The sequence below is a fragment of the Vigna unguiculata genome, chromosome 3 (assembly GCF_037176805.1).
Source record: "Vigna unguiculata cultivar grain cowpea cultivar isolate G323 ecotype 2 chromosome 3, ASM3717680v1, whole genome shotgun sequence".
Taxonomy (NCBI): domain Eukaryota; kingdom Viridiplantae; phylum Streptophyta; class Magnoliopsida; order Fabales; family Fabaceae; genus Vigna; species Vigna unguiculata.
The window spans coordinates 38,143,091-38,164,500 of record NC_140794.1 but is presented as its reverse complement, the minus strand read 5'-3'; the positions used below and the strand labels follow the sequence as shown (position 1 = coordinate 38,164,500).

Below are 21,410 nucleotides of genomic sequence, written 5' to 3'. Positions count from 1 at the left end.
ACATGCTTCCACGAACCTTTCGCTTGTGGTCCAACCTCTACGAACCTCCTGCTCGTAGTCCAACACGAAGGGAACCATCCCATTACGAACCTCCCGCTCGTAATAATCAAGTGGAGCCATCCAATACGAATCTCCCGCTCGTATTCTCACACAAGATTCCATCATCACGGACCTCTCGCCCGAGATTATCATGCACTCAAACTCCATTATGAACCTCCCGCTCGTAAAGTGATGCAAGCATATACCAGACTCAAGGCTGCCTCAATTAGACGTGCAAAAACACTCTAAACCACAACATGTTGTTGGAATATCGCTTGGCGCTACCTAAGTGTCGCCTGGTGACGTCCCACTGTAGAACGCCTGGCAGTTTCTTCAGTGCTGTTAGGCGCCATCTCATTGGATTTGCACCCAGGCCACCTAATTCAGCAACCCGCCTGGTAGTTCAGCTAGTTCCGCTGGGCACTAACTCTCGGGTTTTGCTCTCGCCTGGCGGTATAGAAGTGTCGTCTGGCGTTAACCCCTCACAAGCCTCCCTGTGCCTAACTATCGCTTAGTGGTTTCCCCGTGCCGCCAAGCACTATACCAGTAATGCTAATTTATGGTTTTAGGTTCCTTAAATAGTGTCCAAGGCACCCCTTTACACTAGATATGCATCCAGAATATCAAGTACATGTTCCTATAACTCAATATGATTCAATGGTACTACCACACATCACGTAATATATATTCACCAAATTTATCTCATGTCAATACTTGAATTGCACAAAAAATCAACCATGCACATAGTGGGCTCAAAACTAGAAACTAACATTGTATCCCAAAATCAGGCCAAGCCACACACGTACCTCTAACATCCCCTGTAGTAGTTATTTTATTTCCATACCCCGTACCACCTCAAATTTAACACCATCACAGATTCATATTTCATGCCTCAGTTATATTCACACATGCATTCAACATAGAACTCATTTTAAAACATGAATTCTTCAAATCAGGAATCAATAATACTCATAAGGTACTCCAAAACAGAAAACCATAGTTTATACAATTCATTTACAGAATAACTCAACCCACGTATAAACCCATCTCACTTTCTCACTTCTAAAACCTCTTCTATGTGTATCAACACTCCTATACTCACTCATTTCCCATATAATAACAAATCGTTCAATTTATATCCCTAAGATCCCTCATTCAACAGGAAACATTCATTAAAACCTATCTCACGCTAAGCACAACAAAACGCAACCAACTGTTGTGCACCGAGTGTCGCCTGCTGGTGCGTCCCTACCGTCAGGCGGTGCATCAGAACTTATGGCAGAATCCATAATTCCTCCCTTACGAGAAATCCCAAAATCCTGACCTGCGACCCATTCATCCAATTGCACCAAAACCCATTAATTCAAATTTTCCATCATTCATACCCATCCAATTACACAAACAATTGCAAAATTACAATAATCATAACATGGCAATCATGCTTTTGATTCATCATAATTTCTGAAGTTACCCTCATGTTCTTGCAATCATCAAGTCATTCAGATATCATCACAACAATGATTATTCATGCAATTTATAAACGCACACATTCAATGAGATTATATAAATTCTAAGAAAACCGCAACGTGCCATTGGAATCAACAAAATTGCAGAACTAGACAACCCAGTTCACGTCGCCTGGCAGTTCATAACTGCTGCTAGGCAGTTCATAGCCAAGCCCAGAAAATAGGTAAAGAATACATGTGTCACCAGAGGGCCTTCATTGCCGCCAGGCAGTTTTTGGGAAGAAACCTAGAAACGTGAAAATCATAAACATTTTCAAGTGGAAGAAGGTTCACACATTCAGATACTTATACAAAAACACAAAAAATTTATTACCTAAACAAAGAGTGCAACTCCCATTACCTAGAATCCTTGTTCCAAAAGCTTTTCTTCAGAGTTCTTCTTATAGGAAATTAGCCTAGCTTCAATACCCTTCCCAGCCCATTCTGAATTCTCCCTTAATGTTGGCACAAGCAAGCTTGAAGCAAAGAATTGATAAAGTCATGTGCATGAAGATCATAGGTGTTTGATGAAGATTGATGTAGATCCACTTGAAGATTATGTTTTAGTGTGTTAAATCTTAAAATAATATGTTAAATGTAATGTTTTGGTGTTATATCATGTTGGTAGGCTATATGACATAGGTTAGATGTCTTGTGTGCCTTAGTGTGTCTCTTTTAATATGTTAAAATGAGTTTTAACAGGTTAAAAGGCTTGTTGTATAAAGTTTCTGGTATGAATGCATTCAGTCAGTTGAATTATTTTTCAATCGACTGATTTTACTTAAGTCAAGACTATATAAGCTGTGTTTACGAGAGCAGAGATGCGAATCTAAGTTTTTGAGCATGAAACTTTGTCATTCTTCTCTGGAAAACTCTCTCTCTCTCTCTGCAACACACAGCTGCAACTCGTGGTTTGAAGATCTTGGTTGATCTTGGAGGCATTTTAGCTTGTGAGTAGGGACAACCACCATCAAGTTTGGATGTTCTTGTGCCTCTGGTTGGTTTGCCTGATGTGATTTCAGATCTTTAAGTGTGATTCTTGCAGGGTGTGTGTCTAGATTTTTGTGTGAGACAAAAATCTTGTGTGTTTCTTGGTTCAAAAGTGTAATCTTGGTGTGTGATTTGTAAAACTTTTGAATATAGTGAAAACCAGGCTCAAGTTGTCCTGGTAAACTAGATGTAGCTCTGTGATTGAGTGAACCAGTATAAAAACAATTGTGCAATTCTCTCTCCTTCATCTCACTCACTTTGAATCTCTTTAAAAACTCAAGAAAACCAAGCAATTTGTTCTTTGGTTTGATTTAATGCGTTCTTGTATAATATGAGGTTGTATACTTGTTAAAAATATTGATTGGAACAAGTCTTGTATGTAAAAGATTGTTGTTTGAGCTAAATCTGCGAATTTTGCATTATGCATAAATCTCCAGTATTTTAGCCGACTGATTTGTCTTTTTAATCGACTATTTCATAGTTCAAGAATAAATTAGTCTGTTGTTTTATGTTTTAATCGATTGAAAGTGTACTGGTCTGCTGCATTTACATCCTAACTTTCCAGTCTATTTGATTCAATTGAAAAGAGGTTTAAGCTTTCGAAAAAGTTTTATAAAGTCAATTAACCCCCCCTTCTCTGCTTAAATCACCATTTCAAAACTAACACTTAATGGTGCTTTAGTTTGGTGAATAAAGTTTTATTGAAATGAATATTTTGGCAAGTGATTTTGATGAAAATTACTTGTGAAAATTCTTATATAAATAGGATGGTCTAAGAGTTTCTTTTGAAAGTCTTGAAAATTTTAAATTACACATAACTTCTGGAAAGAGGTATTATACACCCAATGGTAGGGCGGGTTCAATTTTGTAACCCGTTTTTTAGTGTCGGGCTTACTCGACTTAACTCAAATTTAACGAAATAAAAGTAGAACAGGCCTAAACGGATGAGACTTATCTGTTTTCACATCCCAATCTTTAAAATGATATGATTTTGTATTTTACCTTTTCAATTGAGGTAAAAGAATTATTATTGAATGTGTTATTCAAATTTAAAATAATTTATAAAATATTATTTAAAATAGTGCTTAATGTAAAATTCACATGATCACTTATATATATATATATATATATATATATATATATATATATATATATATATATATATATATATATATAATAAAATAAAAATTTATTTGTCAAATCTTAATTTTAATTACTTTTATTTGTTAAAATTCTGAATATTTTATTTAGATAAGTAGTTTTCATTTTTTAAAGCATTTTAATGATCAAGAAAAATGAAAATATCGAATATAAAACTTATTAATAGGATGTTAATAAAAATAAAGTTTACTTAATCTTCTCATTCCTGCTTTGGTTAAAAAGTTTTAAGTTGGTACCACTTAACTTTTTTGTTTTAATTGCATTCCAATTTTTGAAAGAATGTTTTGATTAAAACAAGACAATGAACACTTAACACTTGCACTACCACGTGACATTGTTCTGACATGTGATATTGATAGTCTCACATGTATTATCAAGGATTTGACATGTAACAACAACAAAATTTTACAAAAATAAAAAATGAAAAAAATACGTATTGACACACGACATGTCTTTAATATCGTTAGTATTATTTTAAAATGACTTAGTTGAGATGTTTTTTTAAAAATATTGGGACATAGTTAAAACAAAAATGTTAATCGGATAATATCAACTTGAAACTTTTCAAACAAAGTGGGAATAGGGAGTAATTAAGCTTAAAAATAATAATTTCTATTTAACATCCATTAAAGATAGAGTTTCACCAATATTAATATAGAGAACTTTAAAAAACATTAATCAAAAAATAATCTTGGTCTACTTTGACGAATAAATGATCCTATAAAAGTCTCATTAGTGTTTGTAAAAAAACCTTAACTAGTATTAAGTCAAATACGTACTAATGTTGATTCAAAAATCTTTATCCATAATGATCAAGAAACAACCGTAGTAAAAAAATTCTCCAACTTTCATCAATTCAAAATGATCTTAGTTTTTCTTTTTCTTATCAGCAAAGAATTAATTAATTAATATAATAGAGCACTTGTGAAATATTCTAACTCTTTAAAAAATAATAACCCTATACATAAGAGATACAAAAAGACTAACATCATAAGCCTTACAGTACAATACTTTTTTTCTATATTTATAAAACAAAAAATTAATATACAAGAGACTTATTAGATAAATGATTAAACTAATATTTCACTATTAAAAGAGACAAGAGAGTTTATCTTCTTCTTTATTTTTAAAAAAAATGGAAGAGAATAGTTTATAGATGAGAGCAAAAATTATAGATCTTTTTTTCTTCAGAAACAAAAGAAAATAGGTGAGAATGGGAGATGAGAACAATTTGTGAGAAACTCAAGACATATAATAGAACCATAATTAAAATCCGGTTAATAAAAAAACATACAGTACAATACTTTTTCTTCTATGTTCATAAAATAAAAAATTAATATAAAAGAGGCCTATTAAATAAATTATTAAACTAATATTTCACTATCAATTGAGACGAAAGAATTACCTTCTTTTCTTCCTCAAAAATGGAAGAGAACAAAGGAGAAATAAGAGCAAAAATAGTAGATTTTTTTTTCTCTTCAAGAAAAAAAAATAAAAAAAAATAGGTAAGAATGAGATATGAGAACAATTTGTAAAAAAACTCAAGCCATAATGAAAAAAAAATAATAACAAAGATATTCATAAATCTTTTTATTTTTTATTATGTTTAATTTTATATTTTATTATTTATTAACATTAATTATTATGTTTATAAAAGAAATAAAATATTTGATTTAATTATATTAATTTGGAATATATTTTTTAATATCTATAATAAAATATTTGATTTCATCATCATTAATTTGTAATATATCTTCTAATATCTATATCTATAATATAAAAAAATTCAAAATACTAATAATGTAAAAAAAAAATCAAAATTTTACAAACCTCCGCCACTGTTTGGATATGAAATGTTTAAAGAGTAATTCTTTTTTATAAAGAGTTTTAAAAATTTTATGAGAAAAAACATGTTATTTGAATAAAAAACAATTAAATTCTAGACATTTAAGAAAATACTTTAATTATTCCAACTAAAATAATTTCAAGTTTTATCTAAAATGTAAGTATTTGAAATTTTTCTTTTCTATTTTCTCTTTTTAGTTCTGTGTCAATCAAGTGATCTAAACTTCTATTGGGAAGTAATAATCTTGATTCATATCATGACATTGTCAACTCAATACAATTTTTCTACTAATATTAGTGGAGTTTATTTTATAATAAAGTATACCGTGGTTATTTTTGTTGTTGTTACTGCTAATGTTATTTTTTTTTAACCGATGTAAGAAAGTATTATCTAACAACTTACATGGTTTTTTTTTTCTAATATTAAATATGATTTTTTTTTCCATTACTATCGTTAGGATTGTTTTCAATTGATGTAAGTCACGTCTGTTTTTTCAACCTACACCGATTAGGATTTAAGTTAGGGTTATTTATTTACCAATATTAATAAGGATGTTTTGCAACATTAGAAAGATTATTTTTTTAGTTAATGGCAACTAATTTTTATATTTTTTAATTGACACTAGTGATACTATTTTTTGACAAAATTTAAACTAGGGTTATTTATTAAGATACGTTCTAGTTGGTAGTATTAATTTGTTTCTCTTCCGTGCATTTATCAGTTTTCACACATCAGCTTTAATAGTTATGTTATTATTCTTTTTCCCTTTTTCTTCTTCCTTCCTCAATCTTCATAATTCCGTCTCGTGCCCGGCCAACATGACAACCGAGGTGGTGAAATTCATCATTATATAATCTTAGTTAAAATATTTTACAGACCGTCGTATTTGTTTGAAAATTTTAAATGAGTTCTTCGTCTCAATTAAATTTTTATTTTTGGAAATATGATGCAATTTTTTTTATTTCTGTTAATAATGTACTAAAGATGTTAAATTATGTGTTATGTATCAACTTATGATGTTTTTTAATTATTTTTTCAATTTTTTATTTTTTTTAAATATCCTCAATTGTCAAGTGGGAGTATTTGTCAAGTGATAGAGGCAGTGTGACCAGTGGCAGAACTAGACCGAAAATTGTAGGGGTGCCAAATTATATTTGTTATATATAATTTTTTTTAATTAAAAAATAATAATTTTTTTACATCATTTTTTTATTCAAAATAAGCATTCATGACAATAGAATCTAAACAATATAACAATAATATATATGAAAGAGTAACATAAAGTTTATCATCAACAATAATATAAAAAAAACAACAAAAGTTACCTTTATTCATAGTGCTCCTTTACGCTCTTTCAATGACTTAAAATCTTCAATAATTGAATCAGAGCTGAAGCTAGTTGCAATATCTCTTTCAATATAGATTATCATAGTGCTTGCTAAAAATTCAGCCTCCATCTTATTTCTTAACTTGTTCTTGATTATTTTCATTGCAGAAAAAGATCTTTCAGTTGTAGCTGTAGAAACTGGAAGAGTCATGATAAGACGAAGTAATCTATCTATCAAGTAGTAAACTTCAGACTTTTTTGTTGTTGCCAAACATGTACATAACTCTTGCATTGTTGATAAATTCTTCAAATTTGAATCTTGACGAGCATCAATAATGAAATGTTGAAGTTGAAAATTCAAATTAATCTTCTCTTGCTCATTGAAATCCATGGGATAATATTTTTCCACAAGAGTGCAAATTTTATCAATATTAAAAGCTTTATAAGCATCCTTAGGATCCAAAGCAGAGCTTAGAATTAATAACTCCATTGCTTGGTCATTAAATCTACTATTTAACTCTTGTAATTGCTTATCAATGGTAACAAAGAATATTTCAACTTTGAAATAATGCTCCACTGTAATATGATCCTTTTGGTGACAAGAGCGTCCTTGCCTTGCTACATAAGAAGCCCCAAAATTAGGCACCTCAATATCATGTTTTTCACAAAAAGAAGTCACATTTTTTTAATAACTTATCCCAACCATTTTCTCTCAAGTTTTGAATAAGTCATTTTGTAGAACAAACTAGACGCATAACATTAACTATATCCTGAGATTGTTGTTGTAATGTTTGACAAAGAACATCTGTTATCCCCATAATTTCTCTCATCAAATACAAGATCAGTATAAACTCAAATGAGGTCAAGCTTTTGTAAGCATTATCAGCATCACCACGTTGTGAATAAGTAGATCCATCAACAGTAATTTTTTCTAGAACTAAACAAGTTGCATCATACATATTGATCAAGCTACAAATAGAAGAGAAATGGGAGCTCCAACGGGTATCCCCAGCTCATTTTAAAGTACCAATTTGATTTGCCCCTTTACCCTTTTCAAGCTCATCAATTTCTAACAAATATACAATTTCATCTAACTTGGCAGCCTGTAACTCATCATGACGTTTACTAGAAGAGCAAACAATATTGACAATGAAAGTCAATTTTGAAAAGAATTGGTGAATTGGAATAACTTCTCTTGATGCAGCAACCAAGGCAAGTTGTAACCGATGAGCAAAACAATGAACATAATATGCATAAGGACAATCAGTAAAAAATAATGCTTGTAATCCATTCCATTCTCCTCTCATATTGCTAGCACCATCATACCCTTGACCACGGATATTAGAAACATTAAGATTATGTCGAGATAGTACAACACACAATTCATTCTTCAAAGTTATTGCTGCAGTGTCTTTAACATGCACAATATCAAAAAATCACTCTTGAATAAAACCATTTTTATCAACAAATCTCAAAACAAGAGCCATTTGCTCTTTTTTTGATTCATCACGAGCTTCATCGACAACTATACAAAACTTGGAATCCCCAATTTCCTCACGAATATGATTTTTCACTTTACTAGAAAGAATATTCAATAACTCCTTTTGAATTTTGGGTGAAGTATATTTGGAATTGAATGGAGCATTTTCCAACACAACTTTTGCAACTTCATCATTGTATGATGCTATGAGTTTTATCATCTCAAGAAAATTACCTTGGTTCCTCGATTCAGTACTTTCATCATGACCTCTAAAAGCACAAGCTTGAAGTGATAAAAAACGAACTGTGTCGATTGAAGTCTTGAGACGTAACCGATTCTTCATAATTTGATCTGAGCTTTGCACTTCCAAAACATTCCTAATGTGACAATTTTGATTTAACAAGTCTTGACAAGCAGACACTGCAATATTGTGTGGTGAACAAGGATCCTTCCCAATGTGTTTAAGGAAAGCACAATTTTTTCCATTATTAACTTTCCTCCAATTTTTAAAACCTATAAAATAACATTCAAAAAGTTAAAACATGTTGATGACAATAAACTTATTGCCAATTAGAATTCAATGAAAATAAACTCAATTACCTGTAACAATGAAAACATCTGAGCCAGGTTGTCCGCTTGGTTTTTTACTAAAAAGATAGCATGGTAAGCAATATGCAGCATCTTTTAATGGCGAATACTCTAACCATGAAGGAAATAAGCTAAACCATGTGTACTGAAATCTTCTTGGATGATCATCTTTACCAGAAAATGGATAATTTTCTAGACGCATTTGATATGGACCCCATTTTAGATAAGCCCTTCGTACCTCATCAATTTGATTTGGTGGGTATTGCCAAATTTGAAGACGCTTTCCCCGATCACATTCTAAAGTATTTTCAAATTCATTATGTGTAACTTTAGGAACCTTAGAGAGTTGTTTTTCATTTTCTTCAATATTTGGATTCTCATGAAGTTTCTCAATTTTAGATGATGTAGATGCATTTTTTTCATCTTCATCACAAGCCTTCCTCTTGAAAAAAGAATCAATTCTTTTACTCTTTATCATAATTTTTCTAATATAAATTTTTCACCTCTCACCTATTTACAAAAAGATAAAATTATGAATACCCCAAATTAAATCTTAAAAGCAAGACTCAATATTTTAAGAAAACTAATAACTTCTAAATGATTAGCTTCCCTTACCTTAGAGTAGATTCCTAATCTTGTTCTTCCCTTACACAACTTCAAAGCTTAAAATAGCTCTATCTACACAAAGAAGAGTTTGATCAACAATTAAAGCATGATTTTATGATCTCTAACAGATAGATATATGCCTAGAGCGTAGAAAAGCCACATACAAGAGGAAAACATATTGCTTCAAAAATAAAAAAGAAAAGATGAACTTACTCAAAAGAAGAAATTGTTCGGTTCAAAATATTCCTTAACTCTTCAATTTTGCCGTAGTGCAATTTGATTTTGAAAATAATAAGGAATTGATGGTGAAAATTGAGATGGAAATAAAAGGGGAGAAAGAGATGGAGGCACGGAAGAGAGAAACCAAATAGAAAAGTATAAAAAATTATAATAGAGAACAAAACGTGATTTTTAAATTTTAAAACAGATTTTTTAAACTAAATTAAGGTAATAATATATAAATAAAATAATAATATATAAATAAAGTAATAATATATAAATAAAGTAGTAATATATAAATATATTTTTTTTAAATATATAGAAAATAAAATAAAATAAAAATTAATTAATATAAATAGAGTAATAATTTTTAAATATTATTTTTTATATATATAGAAAAAAAAATGAAAACAAAAACGGTGGGGGGAGCCGTGGCTCCCCCTGTCCCTTAATACTTCCGCCCCTGAGTATGACATGGCAATGCCAATGTCACGTGTCACTCTTTCAAAAAGTGTTTTGTGAAAAATCTAAATTTAGTTTCTATATTTGTTATTATGATTCAATTCAATTCCAATTTTTATTTTAGATGGAGCAATTTCATTCTTCTCCAAATTTACACCAAATTAAATTTTTATATAAATGTTATATCGATATTTTTATTAAATATTTTTAACAAGATTAAATTTATTTAAATTTAGATTTTAGATTGAACTTTATTTAAATTTTATTTTAAAATTTTAAATATATTTGTGTTGATATTTTATTATATCAAATTTTAATATTGTTTTTTATTTGACTTTATATTTCAAATAATTGTATATAAATTTATATTTTAAATATTTTTATACATTATAATATTGTTAAAAATATGAATAAAAATATCATTATAACATTTATATAAAAGTTAAACTTGGTCTCAATTTTGGGATTAATTTTAAAAAAAAATGAACCGAATTGAATCAAAATAATAAATACAAGGACTAAATTGAGATTTTTTAAATTGAGCAATAGTGGCATGTGGCACTACCATTGTCCCCTCATAGTGCCTCTGCCATATGGCAGGACCCTTAGTTGACACGAGACAATTGTTTTAATTTAAAAAGTTTTAAAATTTTTAAAAAAGTTGAAAAAAAAAGTGGAAAAAAGAAAACGAACTAACACGTGGCACATGAGTTAACGTCATTAGTACAGTACTAACGGATAAGACCAAATTGCATCACATTTTTAAAAATAGAAACCCATTTAACCTAAAATATGAAGACCAACCGAGTATTTTAACCTAAAATCTTTTAGGTATGAGATAACAGTAACCTTTGGTTGTCATATCCTATTTAAGTTTGTCAAAATTTTCACGTAAAGCTTTTCTTCAGCAGAAGACTTTCCAAGACCATAAGGTGGTTCATTATACAAATGATTTTCTTCTGAACACCATGAATATTTTCTCCTTAAAACATTAACAACATCTCATATCAGAAGAGGACAGATCGGTATCGTTGATAGAGAGCATATCGACTTAAAGAGTAAGAAGACAAGTGGACACATGTGTTTCCAAGTACATATGAGTGTTGGACTAAAAAATCTCAGATTATCTCTACTAACTTACATTTAAAAATCTATATTTTCAAGTTAAAGATTGAATGTGAATTTTTAAAACAAAACTAGTTCTACCCACCTTTTATGAAAAGAAGCTCAATACAATACAAATTTTGAATTATTGTTAGATTTACATTTAGAGTCTTTCAACGAAGAGTTCAAGAATGATTTATATCTAAAACTTTCACATTTTACAACAATTATCATCTTTGTATCTTAAAAGAGATTTTTCGAGTTTATCTCCCATTTGAAGATCCAAGGCCCAATATTTATTTTGCAACATCAATTCCTATGTCAAAAACTTTTTGGTTTAGCCTATTTGGAGGCACATGTAACCAATTTATCTCACTCTCCTATGTTTATGTGTAAATAATGATAATTGGATTTTATTGCACCTGTTGTTTAAACTCGAAATTATTTTATTTATTTTTTATTTAATTTATGGTCTTATTTATGCCTTCAAAATCATGGCTTTTATGTAATTACTAGTAGTTTTGTAATGAGGATGTAAAACAATTGTTCTTGTATGGAACCAAATTGTCCTGTAAGGTTTAGTGTGTCTTCACACCATTGTCCGAGATGCTCTGCACAGTCCTTAAAATAATCGACAAGCTTGGGTACTTGCAAATACTTTGACGCTTAAGTCAGTTAAAGTGATATAAGTAATCCATTTTAGTAAGAACGCACTTTCAAGATACCTTTTACCTTGAAATAAATCACCTTTATATACTTGTGATCCTTATTAATTACATTAACATATTTTAGGAAAGTTTAGATATGCTAATAAATTACCTGTTGTGAAAGGCAAACAGACCCCTTACCACCATGTCTATGTTGACATGATGATAAGAACCTTAGACCAACCTTAGCATCACTTGCACATAACTACTATGTTCCAGTCCAAACTAAGCTCGATATGTCGTTGCAATATAGCTGAGGTTAGCTCAATCTTGTACAATACACTAGCCTTCATGCTTGCTGTGAACATAGTGTAACGAGAGTCTTATATTGTTTGTGCCATAATCCGAGATAGCAAGTGTGTTCTTTTACCTAACATATTAGCCCGCAAGCATTGTTAGGGTTAAGGCTAGCGCCTTACAAAAGTGTTCAAGAGAAATGATGTTTTGCGACACACGATAAACTAAGGGTTAGAACATCGTATCTGTTGGACTAAGAAGATGTAACAGTACATAATCCTTGAGATAACTCCATGTTGATGCACCACTATGGCTATAAATAGGGGAGTGAAGACCAAAGGGCCTTTCTTGCTCGATAGCCGAGAGTACCTAATTAAGATAAAGTTGATAAAGTGATGAAGGATTATGTTATTTTCTTTTAAGATTGTTGAATATGGTGTGAGTTGATTAAGAAAGTTAAGTGAAATCCCCACTGGACATTAAGATAGCAAGCTATCTAGATATGAAGGTTCCTTTCACAAAGCTCAAGAGAAGAAGATGATGGATTTATTCAAACAAAAAGGAAATGGAAAGCACATAAACCATAGAAAACCAAGAACAATTAAAGGAAGAAGAAAACATAAAATGGAAAGGAAAGAAATGGTAAAAATGTGAGAAGCACGTCACTACAAGGCTAGGCTAGAAGTCATGACAACCTTGAAGATGAGTGGATGTGTGCCGCCACTTGCTATGCAAGATAAGGCTTAAAAGTATTCACTCCCAAGGGAGGAAACTCTCACAAATGGTTGAGACACAAGAGTGTTTTTACTTCAAAATGTTCAACCCTTTTACATGTCTAGGAGCATCCCTTATATAAAAGAGTTTAGGGGCCTCAAAGCAAATAAAAAAGATACCTAAGGATGTCTCTACAAAAACCTAACCCTAGCTTCTATAAACTAGGTCAAATAAGGTTACAAAAATGAGAGACAAAAGAGCCAACTATGGTGTGTGCAAGGCTAATTTCGTTCTAGCACAAAAGGAGACAAAGAATGTGTCTCATATGTCTCCAAAAAGTGGCCAAAATGTACTAAAAACAAAGGAGACCAAAGGTACATAGGTACACTTGTTTTATGCCTTTTACTTTATGTTTTATTGCTTTGCTATACTCTCTCCTCCACATCATTTATGCTCCCCAATCACCATGCGCCACCTAGCATTGCTCTCTTACTCCTAATTAACCTACAAAGCAAATAAACATCGATTAGCATGTTGGCTTAAGTCAAGTCAACTATAGTCAACAAGTCAAACCTAGTCAAAGGTCAACAAGTCAACTAAAGTTGATTCAACTAAGTCAACTTAGGGAATCAAAAATAACAAACACAAATGAAAGGGATGAAGGATTAGTGAACTTCCTTTCTAAACATGCTTAGTCTTCTTAAGCATGTGCCTCCATCCTTGGTTGGGGTTAATCCTTCATCATAAAGTGTGTATTAGGTATATCGTCATCTTCCTCCATCTCTTGAAATCTTGCTAATAAGTCTAGTGGTTTTAAGGGTGACGCCAGAATGCAAGGATCAAGTTCATCCTCTTCTAGGATTAGTGTTAGCATCCATACAGATAGTGAGGATGAAATATTGGTCTTGTTATGTTCGGGGTATGATTGGGTGGATCCTAGGGTAAAAGCTTACCTTTCTAGGTTTAGGTGGTCTTCATTTGTAACTACACTAGCAAAGAGTGTGGAAATGATATTGGAAATCGTAGATGATGATATTATAAGAATAAAATGGGTTGGTACGAGGGATAACGTTTGCTATGGCTGAGAGGATTACCCTCATGAATTCTTTTAGATGTATTTGGCCTTGGTTACAAAGTTGCATGTGTGCTTTCCATTCAACGGTTCACCATGGGGGTACTTAGAGTGTTGAACATGGCCCCTACACAATTATAACCTAATAGTTGGGTTTCTTTTCAAGCCTTTAGGCTATTGTGTTAAGTATTTCACATAAAGCCTTACCCTCAAGTTTTCATTCATTATTATAGCACATTCCCTCAAGACCTTATAATTTTGTTGTCATTAGTGGGGCAAAGTCACCAATGTATGTTGAGGTCATACACTCAATCATTCAAAATGTTTAAAATTGGTTTCTTCTCACTAGTGATAAAGCCAAGGTCTAAATACTTTTATTTCAATAATAACAAGCCCAAATTTCCCTTCTTTTGGACCTAGAACGATGTTGGGTACCATGATTCGTTGAAAATTTTCACGTACTTTTGTACTTGGAACAATTACCTAAGAAGTTTTCTTCAAGGAAAATTTTCAGGGTGTTTCTTTCTTCCCATCCCAAGATGACCTCTTTTGTGTGTATGCCTTACTTTTCTCGTCATGAAATATGTTGTTATCGCTTATTGATGCCATTTTTCCTTTTTAGACATCATGATAACACTGAGCCCTTCACAAAAGGAAGTATTATTAGAACTAAGGAAGGAAAGACTAGAAGAAGAGAAAGAAGAGAAGAAAAAAATGTTATTGCTATTTAAAAAGCTTTCATAGATTTCTAAGGTATTTTTTTTATCTTATCATACCCTTAACTTTACATTTTTTTCCTTTGTGCGATTTCATTCAACGATCTATCAAATTGTTTCCATTTGATCATTTTTTAATATTTTTATTTGTTGTTTATTTTTATCATGTAGAATACTGTTTTGATATTTTTTATATAATTATTTTTATTTTTAACTCATTATCATACGTGTAATTTTATCACTATAATTATATAAATAGATTTTATACACTATAATATAATAATTTAATATAATTGTAATGAATCTTTTTTATTACCATGCAATATATATTGAAGTTGAAAGGATGAAAGATCTATGTTAAATTTAAATTATTATTAGTTTAATTTATGTTCTTTGTGTGATTTTTAAGTAACTTGGTCACTATCAGTAGCTAATAAAGACTAATTTAGAGACCAACTTTTTTGGTAGCTAATGTTAGTGACCAATTCATAATAGAAAGGTTCATTACAATTAACAATTGCCAATAAAAAAATACATTTGGTCCTTATTTTCGTTAAATTATGTCAAATCTCCACGTGTTAACCAACAGTGTGTCACGTGTCAGAGTAAATGCTTTTTATATTCAATTTGACCCCTATATTCGTTATTTTTTTTTTTCAATTTAAACCCATTTTTTTTAAATGGTGCAATTTTGTTCATCTCCAAATTTGGATCAATTTTATTTTTTATACAAAAGTTATAACTATGTTTTTATTACAATTCATATTTTTATTAAATATTTTTGGTTTAGGGTTACAATTAGTTTAAAATTAGAATCAATATTTTTTGAAAAAAATTAATATTCTTCCTCACATCCTTACAACTTTCGTTCCAATTTTAAAATAATAGTAACCTTAAACAAAAAATATTTAATACAAATGTGAATGTTAATAAAACTATCTTTATAATATTTATATAAAAACATAGTATTTATAGTTAAATGAATAATAAAACATAAAAATAATTACAATAAATAATAAACACTTTTTTAAGATATTTTTTATGTTTTCTCATTATCTTTTAAGTTTCTCACATATCTTTCACTCTCATATAAATTAGACACAAACCCAATCTTTTTGGACTCATTTCTCATATGTTTATCCCTAATTGAAAAAGTCGGATATTTTCCATACCTAGTCGGTGCAGGCCCTATCAATACAGAGATGGGTTCAAGCAATATCCACAAGGATAAATTTATTTGTCATCTCTATGTACTATATTTTCTCGTAATCGTTTTTTAATTGTGACTTGATTATCATAATTTTTTTTTAGTATCTACGCCTATATATTTTTTATTAAATTTTGATAAATTAATTTGTATTCTTAACCTTCTTTTAAATAGATATAGTGATGAAGAATAAAATTATAGATTCATTTTTTTAAAATGATAAAAGGATCCAATTGAAGCATGATAAGAATGATCCAATTGTTGAATTAGATGAACATTCTTAAGATTCAAAGAATTACAGCTGCAAATGAGAAGTTTCATATTAACTTTATAGAACATATATAAATTTTGAGTATATTATTTTGGACCCTTCAAAACTTATTGTCAAGATCCATTACAGGCTAGATTGACACGTGGACACTTTTTCAAAAATAAAATAAAAATAAAATTAAAAAATAAAAAATAAAAAATAGAAAATAAACTAAAAAAACTACGAAATGATGCGTAATCGTCATTGTTCATTACTGTTAATTATTTAAACAGAATTTCCAAAAAAGGATCAAATTGAACAAATTTGACAAAAATTGAGATTTAATTGAACAAAAAGAAAATATTAGGACTGAATTGACACAACTGACCAAAAATAGAGACCAACTATGTATTTTAACCTAATAAAAATTATTTTAGTTAACAATTTAAAGACCAAATATAATTTTTTGAAATTATTTTAGTTATCAATAATTTTTAGTTTATAAATTAATATCTAAATTGGTCATTATAATACCTAATTATTTTTTGTCACAAAATTTAATTATTATTTAAGATTTGTCTTATATTAATTATTATTTTTTTATATTTTTTCTTTTCTACAATTGACATGATGTTAAGAACTATTTTAGCAACTTGGAGAAGGAGCTTACCCCATTCAAAAATATTTTCAACTGAGAAATTTTAACAATTCGAAAACATTAAAATCTTCATTATTAAATTATTTATAATAATATTTTTTAATTATTTTATTTAGATTGAGTAATTAAAATATTTTATATTTTAATTTTTTAGATAAATTTATTTAATTTTTTAAAAATTTAATTTAATTTTTTAAACTTATATTTTAAAATTTAAAATTTAAAAAATATTAGTCAAATTTAAATATTTAAATAATATTGAAAAATTTAAATTTTTTTCATATGTATGGTTGTAATGTGTATAAAGAGGCAGTTACTAGTTGTATTGTGAAATTTTAATTTTATTTTTGTGAAATTTTAAATTTGTAAAATTTTAAATTCTATTATTTTAATTATTTAAAATATTTTTTAAAACTTTAAATTTTTTTTTATTTTTTCATTCAAACAACTTATTTTTCTTAAAAAAAAATAAATTCGTTTGAATTCTCTCTTAAATTAAATTGTCCATCCAAAATACACATATATATTCCATAAAAATAATTATAGCAACAATTATATTAAAGAGAAATGAAATCCTAGTTTTGAAATTACTTTATTGGTTGTTAGCCCTAGATTGAATACCATTTTAGGAATTAATTGATATTTACTTACAAAACATCACTACAATAAAGTGAAAAATATAATTAATATTAATTGAGAAATAATACTAACCTGTAACGACGAAAAAGATAACATATGATGAGCAACATTAGTTTTTTTTTAGAAAATCTATGTTGATTTCAGTTTTAAAGTATTTTACATTTTCCGTTGAAATAATCATCCTTTACATCCAACATACTAAATGTAATTGTTAAACAAAAATTCAATCATTTTCTTCATTTAAAAAAATTGCAGAAAAGAAAAAAGAATTATATATTCCTTACTTATTAATATTAAATTTAAGCGTCAGAAAATCAACATTACTGAACCTTTTGACAGTGTAAGAGTTAGCAATGTGGAAATTATAACTAGTATAGGGAGATGATTTTTCTTTAATAATTGTTACTTGTTATGATTTTTCTTTAATAATTCTTATTTGCTTTATGCCTTTTTAAAAAAAAATATTTGGTTGGAGTGCATAAATATTTCTTATTTTATTCCTTTCTTTATAGGTTTCCAGACATTTTTGTAAGCAATCAACGGATATGACTTCGTTCGGATTATGTATATTATTGCTTAATAGTGAGGACCAAAAATTTCAATAAAGAAAAACAAATTATTTATTTGCTACAAAAACTCAAACCATATCACTTCCTTTAATCTGCAACCACCAACACTCATAATAAATAATCATATATGGACCTGACAGTTGTAAACGGATTCTTACTCATTTCTCAAAGTTGGAATCTGTCTCTTTTAGAATGCAGAATGTGCCCTAAAAGTAGAAAGAATTATTGATTAGGAAATCAATCATTTATATTGTGACCAGAGATATACATAATAATAAATTATGAAATTACGAGTACGAAATCAATTCTTATTTGCAACTTTATTTTATTAAATGAGACATGTTTACCAAATGAGTTTGTTTAACTAATTTATGATATTTTCTTCGTGTTATTTAAGTGACGTTGCTTATAGTTTGTACTATATAATTATTATTTATTTATTCTCTTATTACTTTATTCAAATTCTTAGGCATTATGACATTTAATATCACACTATTTAATTAATAAAATGTATCTATTTGTTTTCATCAGTATGTTATCTGCATATTATGATTTTAATTTTCAATAAAATGTTTATTTTTAAAAAGAAATTGTTAACTTTTTGTGAACCTAAAAAATAAGAAAAATAATAGACCTAAAATTGTAATTTTCTGCAAATACATGTTTGTTGATAAAATGAATATATTCATCAACTATTAATTTATTCAACACTTCTGATTAAATAATGTTTACTGCAGAAAAATAAACATAATTATGAGCTTTAATGAACTTATTAACTATAGAGGCCAAACATAATAATTTGTTTCTCATTTAACGCACCATAGTTAAAGGGAAGTTTGGAGAGACGGAAGATACTCTCACTGAATCCCTCAATATTTGAAGATAACAAAATGATCTTTGATTTGTTTATAGTGGAAGGTCATGAATATTTTCATACAAGATAGTTTATTTGAATGGGATATAAGTGATATGGTTTACCCATAGTTAGAAACCGTGATTAATATTATTAAAACAATTTAATGTAAAGGTAGTATTTTCTTTTTAATATAGTTTTCTTTCTAATATTAAAATTAATTACTTGAATATCTTTAATACTTTGTTTCACTACAAAAAAATATACTACCGATGATCAATATTCATCGGTAATACTTAAAATTTTTTGGTAAATAAAAATCGTTGAAGTGAAAAATTTGTCGGTAAAATCCTCATCAATAAATTTTATCAACAAAAAAAAAATATGTTGAAAAAATCTATTGGTAATTACTAATAAAAAAATTCATCAATAAAATTCATCGATAATAATCGACATAAAAATGTGTCAGTAAAATTCATTGGTAAATATGGTGATCTGGTTCATCTTCTTCCTTCTCCCTTTTTCTTCATTTTATCTTCTTCTTCTTCTTCTTCTCTCTTACGAGCCATAACCTTTCCCCACCAAAGACAACCACCTAAATCACACACTGTCACTATGAGCACTTGTCTGACCTTAACCATGTGCCACCTATGCAGATTGAAGTACCACCATCATGCCACCACCATTGCACCTCGATATCGTTCAACGGCATGACCCATCACCACCATACACCACGTTGAAAACCCATCTCCATTGCATCATATCGCGCTTCTCCCTCGCCATCAACCTCACCAAAGATTGCGCGTATCAAGAGCTATAGATCGAAGCTCCATCCATACGTGTAACAACACAAATCACACATTTGAACTCTAACTACTATGCACCAATCACACGAAACCCTATGGCCCCACCTTGATGTGCCTCTGACGTCTTCTTCTCATCCTCCTCCTCTTCTTCCTTCTCCCTCATTTAACACACTAACTTAATTTATAATATATTTCTCGCTAGATCTGAGAAGGAAATTTGTTGCTTTTTTTACCGACAAAATTTATTGACGGTAATTGAAATTTTAAAATTCATCAACAAATTTCATTTATAATTCTAATTTATCGATGAATTTATTTCCATTGGTAATTTCAATAATTTTTGTAGTGTTTGTTTTAAAAGATAAATTTGAGGACAAAGTGAAAGGATCACCAGTGCAGTAAGGGCTTTTGACCCCGGTTATTTTCGTCATTCTGCCTCGGCTTTAGACCCGAGGCATATTGGGGCGAGGCCAAAAGGGAGTGTCCTTTGGTCTCGGTTGCAAAGAGACCAGAGCCATAAAGAGACCTTTTTGTTTCGGGTCTGTGAGAACCGAAGCCATAGGTTAAAAATTTCGTAGAGCCTTTTCTGCAGGTCTGTACAGGTGCATTCCGCAGCAAGCAGTGGTTCATACGTCAACGCTACTCGAGAGGGGTTTTTTGTAGCGGCATATGACTCGCAATGGTGATTCTACAGCAGCAGCGACGAAGGTTTCCGATGGCGGTGTCGATGGTGTAGTCGCGCGCGAGTAGCAGGTGATGTTCCTTCAGCGGCGTGACTCGTGGTGGTCGGTAGAGGCGCGAGGCAGATCTGGTTCGCAAGACAGAGCAACAGTGGCGAGGTTGATGGCGTCGTAACAGAGGCTGTCTGCGTCTTCGCTCGTAGCAGTGTCGATCTATGACATTGAAGTATGGCTCTGGACGCGCAACAACAACCTAGTTTCGCGTCGTTATGGCACGCGATGGTCTGACGTCGCACTGGCTCCCGGTCTGGTTGCGTTTTGGGGGAGTTGCGCAGAGGAGAAAAAACCAGATCGCGATTGGGGTTTGCGCAGAGAAGATGAACAGTGCAGGGTTCGCGAATTTGGAGCCCTAAATAAGGTCTATGGCCTCGGTTCCATTAGTAACCGAGGCATAATGTCGTATAGGCCTCGGTCCTATTCCACCCGAGGCCAAAGCCTCTGCTGTCAGTGGCAATTTTGAAATTTTGGGAAACACTGACGAGTTATAGGCCTCGGTTGAGTGATAACTGAAGCATAGGCTTCGGTTGGATAGGGACCCGAGCCAAAAAAGTTTGAAAATTTTCAAAAATGCCACCGCGTCCTTATAGGCTTCAGTTCCGCAATAACCAAGGCCTATAAGGCGAGTTAAAAACGCGATTCTGCACTAGTGGATATATTTGAAGGAATAAAGATGGAAAAGTGATATTCTTTGTTTTAAAGGATAGAAAGGTAAAAGTAAAGAGATTTGAAAAAAAAATTGAGAAAATTTATGAATGATTTGATAGATATGATAAATAAAAGAAATTTTTAATAGATTAAAATTTAAAATTACAAATTTGTCCTTATGATAAAAATTAATGTAAAATAAAATAAATTTAGTTAAAATTAATTTAAAATAAAATGTGAATGATTAGTATTTAAATAAAAAAAATTAAT

At 30.0% G+C, this 21,410-nt stretch overlaps 1 pseudogene; it reads right to left on the bottom strand.

Moving 5' to 3' along the window:
* Positions 1–6,872: 6,872 nt before the first annotated feature.
* On the bottom strand, positions 6,873–9,414 carry LOC114175351 (uncharacterized; annotated as a pseudogene).
* Positions 9,415–21,410: the final 11,996 nt, after the last annotated feature.